The sequence below is a fragment of the Python bivittatus genome, unplaced genomic scaffold (assembly GCF_059951505.1).
Source record: "Python bivittatus isolate LINGU-HERP-01145 unplaced genomic scaffold, Pbiv_v1 ctg000700_np1212, whole genome shotgun sequence".
In the NCBI taxonomy this organism is placed as follows: Eukaryota; Metazoa; Chordata; class Lepidosauria; order Squamata; family Pythonidae; genus Python; species Python bivittatus.
The window spans coordinates 66,126,686-66,144,555 of NW_028277098.1; the positions used below are offsets into that span (position 1 = coordinate 66,126,686).

General features: G+C 38.0%; 1 protein-coding gene across 1 annotated transcript in view; it reads right to left on the reverse strand.

The window, feature by feature from the left end:
- The window catches only part of LAMB3 (laminin subunit beta 3), a 79,064-nt gene that overhangs the window by 46,747 nt on the left and 14,447 nt on the right, over positions 1–17,870 (reverse strand). The window lies entirely within an intron of this gene.

Consider the following 17,870-nt stretch of genomic DNA (forward strand, 5'->3'; position numbering starts at 1 on the left):
AATTATCTCAGTAGTGTAGAACAAAATTAAAACACAAATCATATAATAATGCAAAATAGTATTAAATATTACTTCTATCCTTTAGAAAACAGCATTCTGTTTAATGGAAATCTTCATTAGAGAAAGGATTCTTTGAATCTAACTAAATGCAAAAGTTAGGTGCATGCTGCACAGAAGTGCTTTCCTTCTCTATAAAAAAGAAAGAATTTAATTTTAGAAAATTAGAAAATGATCTTTTATTTGGTAGTACTAGAAGTTGTTTGCCTGAAGCAAACTAAATGGTGGCTGAGTTTCTAAAATATGATATACAAGGAAAAGAACAAGCAAGTTTTTAGTGGCCAAGGGCCCCAGACGTTTTTCAGAGGGCAATTCAAGAACAGCAATGAGTGGGGCAATTATAGAAAATGCTAGGGGTGCAGAAGATTGAATTGAGATTTTTCAAGGTTTAGGGAGGATCACAAAATTCCTTTATTTTCTTTGTGTTAAGTCTTTATTAGTGCTTACACTACAGTTGCTGCATGTTTTTTGTTTCATAATGGAAAGAAATCTTGCCATCAAACTTCAGTTGCATTGTCAGAGAGTCCAGCGGCCACAAAAAGAAAGGAGGTTATGAAACCTGTATGAGTCTGGGGGTTAACGTGATATAGGACATGGGTCCAACCACTATAGCCTTTCCAAAAAATGCAACTGATGTATAATTTTAACATAGAATCACAGAATTGGAAGGTGCTCTTTAGGCTATGAAGTCCAAGCCCCCTGCTCAGGGCAGGAATTCTAATTAAAGTAGCCCCAACGGAAGGCTGTTTAGCTTCTGCTTGAACATGTCCAGTAAAGAAGAGCCCAGAATATCTCTGGGTAGGGGGTAGGTAGTAGGGGGAAAAAAAAGAATCAAACATATGGGGAGTGACCATATTTAGTAGAGCAGTGCACCTTTCTCTAATGAGATCAAGTAAGTGATTCAGGCCTCATACAAGAGCAACACTTCTCTACTGTTCATTAAAGGAGACTTACCTTTTCAGGCACCCCCATGAGCCTGAAAAAAAGTATTGCTGCTTCAAGAGTTGCATTCCCAATATAGGATTACTTTCTATCTTTGGAGAAATTGTTTATCAGAGTGTGTTTTTTCTATGCCTTCATAGTCAAGTCTCACTCCTTACTGGATACTCCTATCTACGCACATACAAGATTTCTTAATTTGCATCAGCTGTTAGCCCCTCTGGCACCAGAGATTTTCTCCAGCACTGACACCAGATAACCTATTTAAGTGAGTGTGCCAGGAAGTACATTTGTTGCATTAAACATGTAGCATAGCCTCAAACTATGTTCATTATCTAAGATTGCAAGCCAAATGTAACTATTTATTCATCTTTAAATATATTTTTAAAGTAAAATGTTGTGGCTGCAGAATCCTTAGCGATGGCTCAGTCTCCATTCAATCTCCCTCTAATCCAGTGTTTTTCAAACTTGGCAATTTTAAGATGTGTGGACTTCAACTCCCAGAATTCTGGGAACTGAAGGCAACACATCTTAAAGTTGCCAAGTTTGAAAAACACTGTTCTAATCACTATGGACATCTGCCAAACCAGAATCTACTTTTTGGTTGTTCTTGTAACAGTTTTCCTCAACCCAGTGTCTTCCCTAAGTGTTTGGCCATGGTGGCAGAAGAAAAAATGAGTTGTAAACTAATATACATGGAAGCCACTAGGCTGACAAAGCCTGTTGTACATCATAGTTATCAAAGACATTATATTGAAGCATTGTCCTCAAAGAAATTGCTCACCAAAATTTGCACTAAAAGCTGGGAAACTAGACAGTCATATACACAAAGCAAAATTTCCAGCTATCTAAATACTTACAGTATATTAATTTCCTTTGCATTTCTCCCTTAAATACATCCTTTTGGCCCAAACAAAAGGTATCATTTTTATCGGAACACAAGGCCAGGCTTAATGGTTTAAGAGCTTTATGCCCTGTTATTTCCAAGCACCTTCTTCCAGTCCTTATTTGGCAAATGTTTATTTAGTAAGGACTGCTCACTACCTTAAAATTGGTGATGCCATGACAATTCTAAATCCCATCTCCCAAAGAAGATGTTGACATTTCCAAAGCAGCACACAATTTAAAAGTTTGAAAAATTATACATTGTGTTGATTTTTGGTGACAAATCACACTGCCGGTTTTTAGCAGGAAACCAAACTCTCCACCTTTTGCCCTAGCTTTTATCTCCCCTCCAGAGGGGCAAAAATAGCATTTTGGATGCATATGGGCTACATGCTGTGGTTTAATCTTCCCTGTGGTTTGTTCATGCCAAACCAAAATGAACAGACTTGGTACAATTCCTTCTTCAAGGCCTAAAACAAGAAGCCTGGAAATTGAATGTCTTCCATTTCGTAGAGCAGCAATTTCTGTCTATCCAAATCCATATCAACTAATGCTTGACTGAAGCTCACAGGGAGAACCAAACAGTATATTCTAGCTTGCTATGTTGTATCTTCTATTTTGTTTATAAGGTTAAAGAAATACCTTCAATTTATTACATATAAGTAAAGCCAAATGTTGAGCATAACAATACTTGTCATGCATGAAAACAAAAAATGCACAGTTTTGCCATGTCACCAGAGAAAGTTTTAGCTGAACAAAACCACATTTATTTAAATCTCAAAACAGACTGAGACTAAAGTGGCTCAACTTCCTACATTCAAGCAGAGGGCAAGTGGCTTCAGTGGGTGAAAGGTTAGTGGGTGAGAAGTCAATCTTCTTCAGCATGAGTGAGTAATTCAAGGAGCAAGTCAGACTGGGCTATCGCAAAAGGTTTATGCACAAAAGCCTTAAAGAGACTTCAGCCCAAACTTGACAAACAAATACTAGAAGATGACAGATTAAGCTAAATCCTGGCTTTTACATTAATTCCACTGATTCTGACAAAGGCATGTTGAAAGGGATGGTGTAAAATGGGCCAAGTGACACCTGAACGAGAGTCTCCTTAAAATATTAATGTAAGTTTACGAACATAATCATACTATTATTAGCAACCACAAGATTAAAACCACAAGTTGTCAGTTTGGATCTGGGTGGACAGAATCTGGAAGGTTGTCATTTTGAAGAAACTGACACACTGATGAACAATGATATATAGAGATTCTGCAAACACATGACATTAATTTATTATATTCTTAGATTCAGATGACAGGCCGCTAGGTGCATATCTTAAATTCTGAAAAGGTTATCATGACCACTTCTGTATACTGGAGCCTACAAGTTTTTATTGGATAGTAAAATGTGTATAACATGAGATATATTACAGTAGCAGAGAGTAGACTGTATTTTTGTTATGTACATGGTAATAAAAATGGCACAGGGAGCAGAAGGAAGAAACTTTTTCTATTTTCTTAGCACAACACATTGTGTAAAAGGTCTTCTGTAATTCCAGAAGGACCTCTCGTTGGCTCATATGGTCATGCCTTGCCAAATGGTCTGTCTGCTGAGTTTGGACTTCTCAGCATTTGGACCTGAAGTACATGGGCATTTGAAGCCTGAAACAAATGTTTCACAAGACAGTCCACTCTAGTGTTGAAATCCTCTTCTTTCAATATTTGGGAAAGCTAAAATTAACACTGGATGCAAATGTATGGGTTGACTGCTGTACTGAATAAATTGTGTAACATTTTATTGCTTAAGAGGAAAATGTTGCCCATGCTCAAAGCTAAAGTTTCCAAGAGGAGGTGTGTGTCTCAAAGTTCCTTGGGGCAGACAAAATTTCTGGCTAGCTTTTATTTCGGCTCTCCTCAAGGTCATGCTGCTTTGGAAGAACTTTCCCCAATGTTCTTCCTGCCAAGCATGTTGGATATATTCACATCTAGACACTGGCTTTGGGCAGAAATGCACCGATCCCTCTATGTATCTCTTGCTACTTCCTGGGGATAAAGACACAGCACAGTTCTGTGGTGAAGAAGGCAGGTACATGCGGGGCTCAGGGAGTTATATATTCCCATTGCATTGATACTATGGATCACTGAAACAGAATCTACACTATAAGATTAGAATAAAGGAGGGTAGTTATTCAGCCAACAATGAACAAAACAGTATTATCCAAATTATGGAAGCAGCAAGCAGCTGTCTCTTTGTAGCTAATAGACACAAAGAGGTCCCTAACTAGGAGCAGTATACATATCCTACTTTGTCTTTTTGCAATGAAAGGCTTACTCCTCAATACTAAGATAAGAGTGCAATCAAGAAAACTAGAACATTCCCATTGAGTATACCAACTTACACATTGAAATTTTCTTCCTAGTGCTCATTGTTTCCTCTTTTCCCCCCAATTATTTCTTCACCTTGATCTGGGATAGAACTATATCAAGAGTAAGCAACATGGCTCTCCCCAGGAAGTTGTCAAATCACAAAGCAAAGGATCAATTTCCAGTTTCACATATAGTTGCAGAAATGCCTTTGGGCCAAACTACCTTCCCACTACCATGGTAAAGAACATCCTGTGAGTGGGAGTTAGTTAATCTTCTAAATAAAGTGTACATTGTACCTTATCCTCATAGCAACCATTTTTTGAGTACTCTCGTGACATGCCCTAAAATATCAGGATGCCCTCAACTGAGTAATATTGTCTATCTCTGAACTTACAGTTTTTCTTAAATCTATATCTTTAGACACAAGCTGTTGTTTCTTCTATGAAAATGACTATATCACACAGTGACAAAATCTGTTTACAATATTAATATGTGCTTAATTATCCTACACTCCACAGATTTTCCCCCTGGACTCCTTCCTGTGAATTACTTTTCTTCCCATGCCCATATTTTCATCACAAACAGAAATAAGAACCTATGTTTGGGTGAAAGAAAAAAGAAAGAAAAACTAGAGACATGCAGAAAGAAATAACAGGATGCTTAAGCACCTTCCTCTACACACATGCTTTTTAACTGCAGATAACAACTATACCATCCTAATTTACACAAAAGAACCAGCAAGTTCTGAAAGCATGGAGAAACATGTAAGACTCCTTCCAATGTTCATAGATTGCTTATCTGGAATCCATTTCTATGTTGGAAGTGTAAGTGAAATCAATTTTTACTTTCTTCATACAGATCATATCCTCGTAATTATTCTTGTTGAAGTCCTAGTCAATTTTAAACATGAAAAAAACTAAGAAAAAAGAGCAGAGGATGCCCATTAATAGTTAAGTCCAGTAAATTTCAGCAAGCAGCAACCACAGTTAACTGCGATAATGCCATAACGATATTAACATGATGATGCAAATGCCACCACTATATACTTGCTTCTTGATGTCTGATACAAGTATATCAGTCACACCAATTGGTCATAATTTGCCTTATTGCCCCCACCCTATGCAGGCATCCATTTACATGAATAAAATGAATAGTAGACAGGTCTCTTGCTTATAGTCTTCCTATTCGATTAAATGAATTGAATTTCTATTTAAATTATACTGTTTCTAAACTGCTGTCTATCTGCATAACTTTATATATGTGAATGCAAATCTCCATCTCCTTTCATTCGTTTCAATGATGTGTTTGTTTTCTGGCAGTGTGCAACTGATCACTATATGGCGGGGGTGGATGTGGTATCTTTATCCTAGTCTTTGAGTCCACTTTAGTAGAATGCTGTCTGAAAGGGTAAGTCCATGTCTTAAAAAGAAATCTGTGTCCAATTTCATTTTCATAGTCTCAGGTAATGTATTTTCATGGAAAAATATTGTGCCTGATTTATGATGCGTTCCGTTCCAGTCCCAGAATACCATAACATTTTGAAATGTAAGCCTTTAAATATTGTTGAATTAGCATTTTTGCTTGTATTGAGATCAAACAGCATCATAAGATCTCTAATCTTAAAACCATTTCATACTAAGCAATGTTTCATATATGCATATTTGCTCAGTGCCACATCCTTTCAGGAATATGTAATTAAAATGATAGTTGTTTCTGTAACTTTGACCAACAAGAGAACCTGGCAAGAAAGACATTTATACAAAATAGTTTGAGCTTTGTGACAATATGAAAATTTCACTGTAGCATCTGGGATTCTTATTCATAGTAGGTATTGGAGGAAAAAATGTGAGTTTCCTCAAGAAATGCCTGATTTTGAAATAATGTCCAAGTTGTCCCTTTGACCAGCAACAGTTAGCAAGTGATAATTTTTAGTTCAGAGCTATGAAAAGCAGAACAACAAATGTCTGTATATCAGATCACTGCAAAAGGCCCAGGAAGAGGAGCAGGTTTAGTCAGTGGGTTTCTCACTATTCAAAATGAATTTCTGTGATATTTTAAAATAGATAGCAATGGGAAAAGTCCAATGAAAACCCATGAGGTCTCATTAAATACTGAAATGGCAAAAAATCAACCACACAGATTAAAGAATTGCAGAGAGAGGGGAAATGGATGATACCTGAAAACAACATTCACCAACAGTATTGTACATTCTGTAGAGCTGTTAACTGACTTTTCAGGACTGGCAAACAACACAGTATTAAAAATAAGTGTAAATAAACACTTTATTTTTGCAGTTGAGAATGGGACTAATAACTGCCAGTAAGCAGCAGTTGCCTAATTTGAGAGTAGTTCTGGACAGGATTTTATTCTATTGCTACACTGAGATTGCCTATCCTTTCAAATGAGATTTTTATTGAGTACTCCTCAATCCAGGAATTTCACCAGGGGCATCTAGATATCACTGACTTGTGTTGTACCACAAAATTGCCTTAAAGAGGGATAGTTGTGTTAAAAGCCATCCATCTAAAAGCACCTTAAATTCTAATGTATTCTCCGCCTCTACATCAAATATTTTACATTATAATTTTTTAAAAAAACTATCAGTGACATCACTCATCCTACAGCATCTGTAGAGGCCTCTCTTTCACTATTAAATTTTTCTCTTGTACATTTGTTGTTGCTCTCATAACTCTGAAACTGAAGGAAAGCCATTCTACTCATATAAAAATATATTGATTCTTCAGATTCTCATTTTTTTTTTTTATTTAAAAGAGAGCTAGATAGAGAAATTCATTCTAAAGCATGGCCAAGTAGAATGGCAACATTTTAGTAAACTCTCCTTTCCTTCTTCCATTAGCTCTTATTTAAAAGTCTAGGAATAAGGACAATGGGTGTTGATTTAGTACGTGTGTAAGGGGATATGCATAATAGAAACACATCTATGGGGGAGATAAATTTGGTGGTAGTTGTGTATGTATGTGCAGGTCCTTATCCATCTTAGAGTCCAAAAGTTTGCCCTTGAAGACCAAAAAATGTAGCATGAAAAATATAGTCATATATACATGAAGATTTCATAAAACTTGTGGGAGACTTCGTGGTCATATATCTACATCTAATTCCCCAGTCTTAAACTGTCAATAACCACCATCTCAGCTTGAAGATTTCCACACTCTGACATTCACAGCTGCTGAGCATTATATCAAGCTTATATCAGGAAGAGCTAGTAATTAAACTTTAAAAAAAATGAAATGAATGAAATGTAGAATAAGGTTTCTGGACTAAGATAAAGGGTAAACATCTCAGAAAAAGGCTTGCTTACCTGATACTCTCTTTTTATGAATCTAATTTCAATATAAATATAACATCAAGTCACATTAAAGTCTTATGCATGAGTTCTTTTTGTGGACTTTAGCTCAGCATTTAATACTATTATACCAGAAATTCTTTACAACAAACTGATCCATCTTACTGTGCCTGACCATACCTGTAGGTGGATAATCAGTTTTCTAACAGGCAGGAAACAACACGTAAGGTTAGGCAAAACCACATCCAGTACCCGGTTAATCAGTACAGGTTCCCCACTGCTTTTCTCCCTTTATACCAATGACTGCATTTCAAAAGACTCTTCTGTTAAAATTTTGAAATATGAGGATGATACAACTGTCATTGGTCTAATTCGAAATGGAAATGAGTCAGCATACAGACGGGAGGTTCAACAACTGGTCTTGTGGTATGGTTATAATAACTTGGAATTGAATACACTTAAAACCATGGAGATGATTGTGGACTTTAGGAAGAATCCTTCTAATACTCCTCCCCTTACCATACTCGACAGCCCAATATCAGTGGTAGAGTCCTTCAAGTTCCTGGGTTCTATACTTTCCCAAGACCTGAAATGGACGCTTAACATTACAGCCATCATTGAAAGGGCACAGCGAAGGATGTTCTTCCTGCAGCAACTTAGGAAGTTTAAATTATCCCAGGAGCTCTTGGTACAGTTTTAGAGGGGAATCATTGAGTCTGTTATCTGTTCCTCTATAACTGTCTGGTTTGATTCTGCAACCAAATAAGACAGACTCAGACTCCAATGGATAGTTAAGTCTGCAGAAAGGATAATTGCAACCCACCTGCCTTCTATAGAAGAACTGTATACTGTGAGGGTCAAAAGGAGGGCAGAGAGGATATCTGCAGACTCTTCCCATCCTGGATATAAACTGTTCCAACTTCTTCCTTCAGGACGGCGCTACAGAGCACCATATGTTAAAACATCTAGATATCGGAATAGTTTTTTCCCTTGGGCCATTGCTCTGTTAAACACTACATGACTCGATATGTGCTGGACAGTGGCTTCTCCCTTTGAAAAAGTTATTTTACTGTGTAGTGTTATGGTTTATTATTTTTCTGTTGCTATCGAAACGCACTGTTGATTTTGCCGTTCATCACCGAACACAAATTCCTTGTATATATTTTATACTTGGCCATTAAAGTATTCTGTATTCTGTATTATATCAAAGATTAAAATTTGAACAGAAATACCATGTGTTTCTAGAAGTTAAATGGTGTAAGGCAGATATACAGTAGACATTTGAGCAAGAAGATTCTCCTAGGACAGACAATAAGTTTTGTATTATTCTATTAATTCCTTCCCCACACTATCATTTTTAACATCGCAAAGTTGCTGATAAATGGGGAAAATATCTTTTTATTTTGAGGAGGAGGAGGAGGAGGAAGAGGAAGGAGAGGACAATGATGGGCATTTTTATGCTTTGCCTCCCCCCCCCCAGGCTGCCAAGCTATGGCTTATTCATCAACAAAATGACTGCCTTAGTGGACATGGCTAGTCATAAAACATCAATTTATCAGGAAGCCTCTTGTGAAATTATTTCCTACCAGCCTCTCTACTCACCCATGATATTTTAACATCTTTTTTCTGCTAGACACACTCTGAAACAAAGCACTGGACTATAGCCATTCATTTTTTTTATTCACTAAGAAAGTAGACCTGGGTGATGCAAATTACTTATCTGCATCATTTGTGCAATGGTGCCTATGTGGCAGAAATTATCCTTGGAAATAAAGATGATGTTTGGAGGCCGTTGTTTTACTTTTCTGTTTCAGTTTTCCATTTATTTATCTAAAAAACATAACAGCGGGTGGGGCAGAGAGCTTGGTGGACTTCAAGGAGTTGTGGCCATACTCATACCCCATTCATAGTCTGTGATCCAGCCCTGCCTTATTATTCAGTTTGCTTTTTGAAAAAAACAGCAAGTGTGATGAGTCTAGGGGGCTATAACAAAAATATCTAACCTAAAGTAGATGATTGAGTAACAGAAAACAACCCATCTTGAGCAATCTCACATCTAAGTATAATACAATGATATATCTCTGAATTCCAGATCATCCTAGGGACATAAGGGAATATGGAATGTCAATAATTTTAAGCTTTACTTGTTAAAATTCTTTTAATTTATGTGATGCTGGGTCAGCATGGAGGTATTTGCAAATGTATTTTGCAGTCTGCACAAAAATGTGCATGGCATGTTCCCAGTTTGACTCAAGTACCTTAAGAAATGTTGAGGTGGATCATAGCTATAAATGGCACAATCATAGAAACTGTAGCAAGAATTGGTCCCATCAGGGTTCAGATTCAGTATATGATTTACAGGCTGACATTTTAAAAAGAGGAAAGAGCAATGGACTTTGCTGTTTAAATCAGCATGATACCTTCAGTGTACTGTTTTCCCTCCTAGAACACAGATTGATACTTTGATCTTATAATAAAGTTAATAGCATATGCCTACAACAAAACACTAATTTGAAAGGAGCATTTGAGGATAGCAGAATACTAACAGCAAGCACAAAGTACACATAAAAGGCAAACTGATGTGCAAAATCTAAGGAGTTTGATTCACATAATACATACAGTAATTTTTTGTTCATCAAGCATAGTAACATGAACTTCAGGACCAATTCCAGACACTTTGGTATCTGAGGCAGAGAACACGGAAATGCCCTCTCACTTTTCATTTACAAAAATTGACTGGAATGTTAACAAGGAAAATCTTCTCTGCTACACCTGAAAGCAGCAATCTAGTTGCTAAAACTTGCCCAGCCATCCCCTGACTATGTCGTTCTGCTTAATGATAGGGCCAGCCCAGATGAATTTTGAAAATCACTTTGCTGAGGTGCACAATTTCTTGACCATATTCCTGGTTGTAAGAACGGCCAATCCAAATGAATTCTGGAAATGGTATTTCAACACATCAAGACAGCCCAACAAAACCAGCTGGGGAATAGTGGTTTACAGACATTTAAATTGCTACTGACATAATTTCTTTTATACAGCTATTCTGCTTGATTAAGGTCAGTTTGTTTCCATCCTTCTGCTACAACTTGATAGTCACTGTGGTGCTCATTAATCATATGTGCATCCCATCAGTTCTCCAAAGAAGCCCATGTATTTGCTTTTATATACAAAACAAATCTTTGGAGAACTAAAAATGTACAGTTTCAGTGGTGCCACTTGAATTTGATAAAGCAACAATTTTCATACCTCTCCTTTATAAACATGTGGGTTGGCTCTAAGATGCATTCACTAAACAGTTTTGCTGCCTATAAAAAAATTCCAACAAAAATCTGCTTATCAAGAAGATAAAGAAACCACAGTACCTAAGAATGATACATTATACTATAGTAGAAAATAGTATGTAATTTTTTCAGTCAATGACATATACCTGAAGATTATAAGTTTCTGTGGCAGATAATAGTCTTAACAGATGAAGTAACCAGAAAGCTAAAAATTGGAGCTGTGCAATTAAAGCATGTTTTTTTCAAAATCTATACAAACAAGGAATGCCCAAGTGCAAAGTTAATATGGACATCTTGATTCTGTGCTCCTAAGTACAGCAATTGGCACCATTTTCTACATGTCAGTGACTTTTCAGTGGCACTAGGAAAATTGCTCTGTGCAGATCTCAGTTCCCTATCAGAAAAATGAAATAATAATCTACAACCCAGGATCACTGTGAAAATAAAGGGGATAATGTTTCAGAATTCTTTGCTCAATCCAAGACTAGATTGTGTGCAGTAGATAGATGTACATTTATAGACAAGTCACTGGAGATTTCTGATAGATTGACAGGTTTTGTTTTGTTTTGTTTTTTGCCAGCTGGAGGCACAGTAGTTACACAGTCATGCCTACTGTTTTAAAAATGGCAATCTGTTGCTTTTTTTTTTAAAATGAGTCGCTTTGTATGAGACAGGCGGCTATATACATGTAACATATAAATAAAGAAATAAATGTGAGCATGCAAACACGTTAGGATTTTTAAAATATCATATACATTGGCTATGAAACTGCCAATGGCCAATCACTTTGTTCTGCTACAATGAAAAGTCGGTTTTATTCAGCCATTCTGGATCTGTTTTCCCTGCAGACTTGCTTCCATATATGGTTCTTCATATGTTAAAAATAACATCAGAGAGCTGTTTTCCAGCCAGCACCAGTAGATTTATAGCTATGTGAGGATTTAAACTTAGGTTTCACAGGTGGCAGCATCTCACTGACCTTATCTAGGCTTGGAAGCTATTAAGCAGGGTTGGAACTGGTCAGTACTTGGGTAGGAGATCACCAGGGAATCCCAGGAATTTACACTGGAATGGGAAGTAAAAATCCCAGCTGAAGGCAATGGTAAACCACTTCTGAATTGTTGCCAAGAAAAGTGCTTGGTTCAGCCCATGAAATCACTACAAGTTAAACTGTTATCTTTCCAGACCTAGGCTGATAATCTACCAGTATATCATACTGCCTTTCTAAGAAAGCATGTCAAAAAAAGGACAGACATGATCAATTGCTTGATAATTAAAACATAGTCCTACCTGCCTTGAAAACTGCATATTCCTCCACATTTTATGATTAATAATAGCCTTGTCCAGTCTTATGCTTTAAACATGTTTGTTCCACTACATTCTATAGCACAATCATGTCCAGACTGCACAAATGTCTGTCTCAGGCCCACAAGTGAGACAGGCTTAAGTCATTGTATGTGCAAGTATAAAGTAATATTTTCTGCCTTAAGTCAAGATTATCCCACCATAGCTTCAAGGTGTATAAAATATATAATGTTTCACCACCCATTACCACGGAGGCAATGCCAGGTAACAAAAAGTGGGTGTGACCAGAGATGCATTTTGGGAGTATTGGAAGGCAAAGACACATCTCCTCCTCTCTGTTCACTAGCCAGCCTCCACCTCGCCCATTTATCTTCTACCCTTTGCCCCTTCCATTAGCACTTTATTTCCTGAAATTCTTTCAGACTGGTCATCTCTCTTTGACTCCAATTACAGTTGTGCTTATTTGTCACCTTCCCTGCATTTGCCACTCCTTTTCAGTCACTCCCCACCCATCCTGGTCTCCCTGCGAAGAGAGAGATTGCCCAGCAGCTACTCAGCTTGAGTTCTCTCACTTTGCAGGGCCTAGATAGTTGCCCAGTCATGGCAGGGCCTCTCTCTCCTTGGGGTTTTCTGCCCAAGGGTCTTCCTGTTTGTTTCTTCACATCCCATTATTTTAAATTGAGGGGGTATGGAAGGAAAGAAAAACAAACAAGCCTACAGAAAAATAGGCAGAAGCCTGAAATGAGACAGACTCCATTCCTGCTGTAGTGCTCTGATCGGTGGGTGTTTCCCTGGCTGGCTGGTATCATTCTGAAAGGAGGAAGTAGCAGAGCCAGGGGAGTAAAGGAGTAAACCAATCACATTGCTCATAGGGAAGGATACAGGGCAACACCATTCAGGTCAGATGCAGTAGAGGTAGGACAGGGATTAGCAACAGAGATAGCAAATTGTGTACAAACAATTTTCTGCCAAGCTGAGGACAGAAGGTTAACTCAGTAGGGAGAAAGGTCATTTGAGTAATAGATGAGGTGTATCAAGGCACTACCTGAAATTTCTTCATTTTGTGCCCATGGTATATATGTAGTTCTCACATCTTCTCACCCTTTGTGATTATCATGTGCTAATTGGTCTTTGCAAGATAATCAGGAGAGCCAATAGCCTTGACCTAAGGCAAACAATGTCTTAATATTCAAGGCCTTTCATTCTATAAACACTGAGAAAGTTACAGTACTGAGTTTTTGCATTAATCTCCAAGATTATCTACTTAATCACTAGTATGCTGAGAAACACTTCACACTAAGATGAAAATAGAGTATTTTTAGTTAGCCTATCACCCTTCTTTTCAGGGAACCTGAAAAGATCCAAAAAGTCACCATATCTAAATAGTTCAATCTTTCACCACTCTTCTAGTCACAGGGAATATGACACCCTATTATATTTAATCACAGAGTCATTATTACAGTATGGAATGTGAGACACCAGAAGTAGATGTTAATTTGGTACAGACCAGGTCAGTAAATTAATCTGCTCCTAGAGTTGCAACTTTTTTCCAAGTAGAACTCCTGTGCCTCTGGTCCTCAGCCTAAAAAACATTGTGGTATTATGTAGTGTTAGCCTTGGGGCCATCACTATCTCTTAGTCTAACAGGATTATTTTGAAAATAAAACAGTGGTTGGAGAACTGCACTGAGATCGTTAAATAAACGGTATGGTAAAAATAAATTTATTCCAATTTTCTGCACATCTGCCTTGAAGCATCGTGTAGTACTTGTAATAGATACTTGCCAATGGATTCGGACTTGCCTTGGCATAGCTTATTTGGGTCATCCTGCTATAGAGAATTAGACAGGTAACAACCACAAGAAAAGTTATTTTCAATAGCTGAACCTAAACTAGGGGGTGAGGAAAGTTTATTGATCGATGGTATCTGAGTTTGCACTGATCAGCCAGAAAAGAAAATTTTTGGCTGACTGAAAGCATGAGCACAATGGATCATCTATGAAAAAGGCAAACTACATTAGGAGTGAGAAGACTGACATTAATGATGGTACAAGAACATTCTATGTGCTGTGTAGCTTTAGTCACAAAACCATATTATATTATAAAGCATATTTATTTATTTTTATTTATTATTAAATTTATATGCATACAAATTTGCATACAAATTTAATAATAAATAAACAATAAATAAATAAAAATATTATATTATAAAGCATATTATAAAATGAAAAACAGAAAAAAGGTCAACCATGACAAGAACTCTACCATAAAGAAAGACTAACCACTGCGACCTTTTAGCTTAAAAAGTGTTAAATAAGGGGTGAGTAGGAACATTTTAAATGGTGCATAAAATTATGCATGACATAGAGAACGTAGAGATGTTTCTGTCCCATCCACTTCCCCCAAATCAGAACCCAGAATTCTTGGTAAACTATAAGCCCAGCTAAGCATGCCATGGGATTGAAGTTACAAACTTTAAAAGGGGTGCAGACAAATTTATAAATTATATTATTACCAATGGCTACCAAGTTTGATAGCCCTATATTACCACCAGTTCTGGAAAAAGAATGTATCTAAACACTAGTTGCTCAGAAGCATAAGTGAGAAGGTATAATTACACTCGGTACTGCTTGTGGGCTTCTCCTGGGCATCTGCTTGGCCACCAGGGGAACAGCATTTTGGACTTGATGGGCCTTTTCTTTGCTCAGAAACTGTACAGAACTGTACAGAGTTTTTATGAATGCTCCCTTCAGGAATACGTGCCTCAGAGCAAATCATCTTATCCTTATGACTACTCAATTTGTTGTTTCTCTTTTACTGTATTCTGTATGAACTTGAGGTCTCTGTTTTAATGGGATATTTGAGTGATTTAATCATCTTTTTTAGCAATTTGGAAAACTCAGGTAAAAAGCTGAATATATACTTCCATATATGAAATACAAATGCATAAACCTATTCACTGGAAGACTTCAATTTCTGGTTGCTCAAAGACTGTTATGTTCTTTAAAAGACTTCTGTTGAATTCCTGACTATATTAAAGCAGCTAAATTCAGGTAATCTGCCCTAATCCTACTGAAAACTCACATTCTCCATTTTATATGTATTTATTCAACATAGGTAGGCTTTATCTTCCAGCAAGCAAAGATTTAATATAAAGCATTTCCCAATAAATCATCAGTACTAATGTCCACTTTTTATATATTGCATTATACAGGATAGACAAACACTTTGCCTAGACCTCTCCAACAAGCTTCCACTGTGGGGGTACAAAGTATAAAGTTTAGAAGTAAACGCAGCCAAAACAGAGGCAGAATATTGGAGAGTTTCCATCAGCAAGGAACTTACCAGGATTGCAAAATGCTCTGGGACACAAAACATACACTTTGGGACACTTCTTGGATTGGCACTAGACTTAGACAGCACGTGCTGGCCGACAGGGCAAAATGGGAGGAAAGCAAGCAAGCATGGCCCCTCCTCTCATAGCCTGTGCAGAGGTTGCAAAAAAACAAAACAAAACCAAAAACCCAGCAACCAAAAAAAGGGAGTTTAAAATTTTTCACAGTTTGGCATCAAAAATAGGAATGTATACATAGCTTCATAAAATAATGCCTGGAAGCTTGCAGCGTAGAGAAGAATTGGGTGGGGATGAAAGAATATAAAACAAGTCTCACTTCGAAATCACAGTATTGGCTCAATAAGCTACTCAGCAATAAAAGAGAAAGGCAAAGTAGGAAAAGAGCGAAAATGGACACCAGGGGGCTGTCCCTCAAATCCATCCAGAATTATATTCAAAGTATTATGAAATGTATTTGCAGTTACTCTGCATCAGCTTCTGGTTTCCATTACAAAAGTTCAGTGAGGAGCAATGGAAAGAAACATAAATTATCTAGCTCATAAATTTTTGCTGTTCTTTGCTGAGGGCACAACCAAGCCCATTTGGGAGAGGTGAAGCAGATTACCGGGCACAGACCACTCATGGTCTGCAGGCTGCCTTCCTTCCCATGATGTAAAGCAAAAGCTTGGAACCTGTGGTCCTCTGCCCATACAACTCCCAGCATCTTTTGCTGCACAGGCTACGGCTGTGGGCAGCTGCATTTCAGCAGCACCTGGAATGCCAGAGGTTCCCACACCTGCTCTAAAGTATGTGCACATTTTAGAGGGAAGCAGTGTAAGAGCCACATTTTAAATACTGAACTATATCTGGAAAAGAAACAAGGAAGACAAGCTCCATTTAGAAAATAATGATGGACATTAAGTTCATTCGTTCACTGCACCTTTTTAGAAATGGTTCCTTTGAACTCCAACATGAAGACACTAACTGGTTATATTCTTAGCAAGAGAGTCAGTTTGGCGTAGTGGTTAAAAGCACCAGGCTAGAAACTGGGAAACTGTGAGTTCTAGTCCTGTCTTAGGCACGAGACAGCTGGGGTGTCTTTAGGACAGTCATTTGGAGGAAGAAGGCAATGACAAACCACTTCCAAAAATCTTGCTAAGAAAACTGCAGGGACTTGTTTATGCAGTAAGACTGACTTGAAGGCACGCACACACACAATTATAGTAAAGAACTAGGGACTGGGGCTACCCTCTCTTTCAAAGTTTCTACCAGGGCATGGGTCACACCTTGCTTTGCATGGCATTTTGAGAGCAAGACCATGATCCATTTGGGGAGGGAATTTCCATTTTAAGGAGTAAAATATGTGACTTAAACACCTTCAAGGCTTAAGTCACTTGCATGCCATTTAAAACCTCTCAAACCTCCAAAAACAGAGAAACCCTCCCACATTCACCCTGAAAGATCCCTGAGGGCTACAAAAGACATGTTGTAGAGCCAGATGCAATCTGTGGGCCACACTTTTTGCACCTCTGGTTGTTGTTGTTTAGTCGTTAAGTCGTGTCCGACTCTCCGTGACCCCATGAACCATACTGCGCCAGGCCTTCCGGTCCTTCACTGCCTCCCTGAGTTTGCTCAGTTTCATGCTCATTGCTTCAGTGATGCTATCTAACCATCTCATCCTCTGCCGTCCTCTTCTCCTTTTGCCTTCAATCTTTCCCAGCATCAGGGTCTTTTCCAAAGAGTCCTCTCTTCGCATTAGGTGACCAAAGTATCTGAGCTTGAGCTTCATTATCGATCCTTCCAATGAGCAATCAGGGTTGATTTCCTTTAAGATTGACTGGTTTGACCTCCTAGCAGTCCAGGGGACTCTCAAGAGTCTTCTCCAGCACCACAGTTCAAAGGCATCAATTCTTCGGCGCTCCGCCTTCTTTATGGTCCAGCTCTCACAGCCATACATTACTACTGGAAAAACCATAGCTTTGACTATGCGGATCTTTGTCGGCAAGGTGACGTCTCTGCTTTTTAATATGCTATCTAGGCTTGCCATAGCTTTCCTCCCAAGGAGCAAGCGTCTTTTAATTTCATGGCTGCAGTCTCCATCTGCGGTGATCTTGGAGCCCAAATAAATGAAGTCTGTTACTGCTTCCATTTCTACCCCTTCTATTTGCCAGGAATTGATGGGTCCAGATGCCATGATCTTAGTTTTTTTAATGTTGAGTTTCAAACCAGCTTTCGCACTCTCCTCTTTCACCCTCATCAAGAGGCTCTTTAGTTCTTCTTCACTTTCTGCCATTAGGGTGGTATCGTCTGCATATCTGAGGTTGTTGATGATTCTCCCTGCAATCTTAATTCCGGCTTGTGATTCTTCCAGCCTGGCATTTCTCATGATGTACTCTGCATATAGGT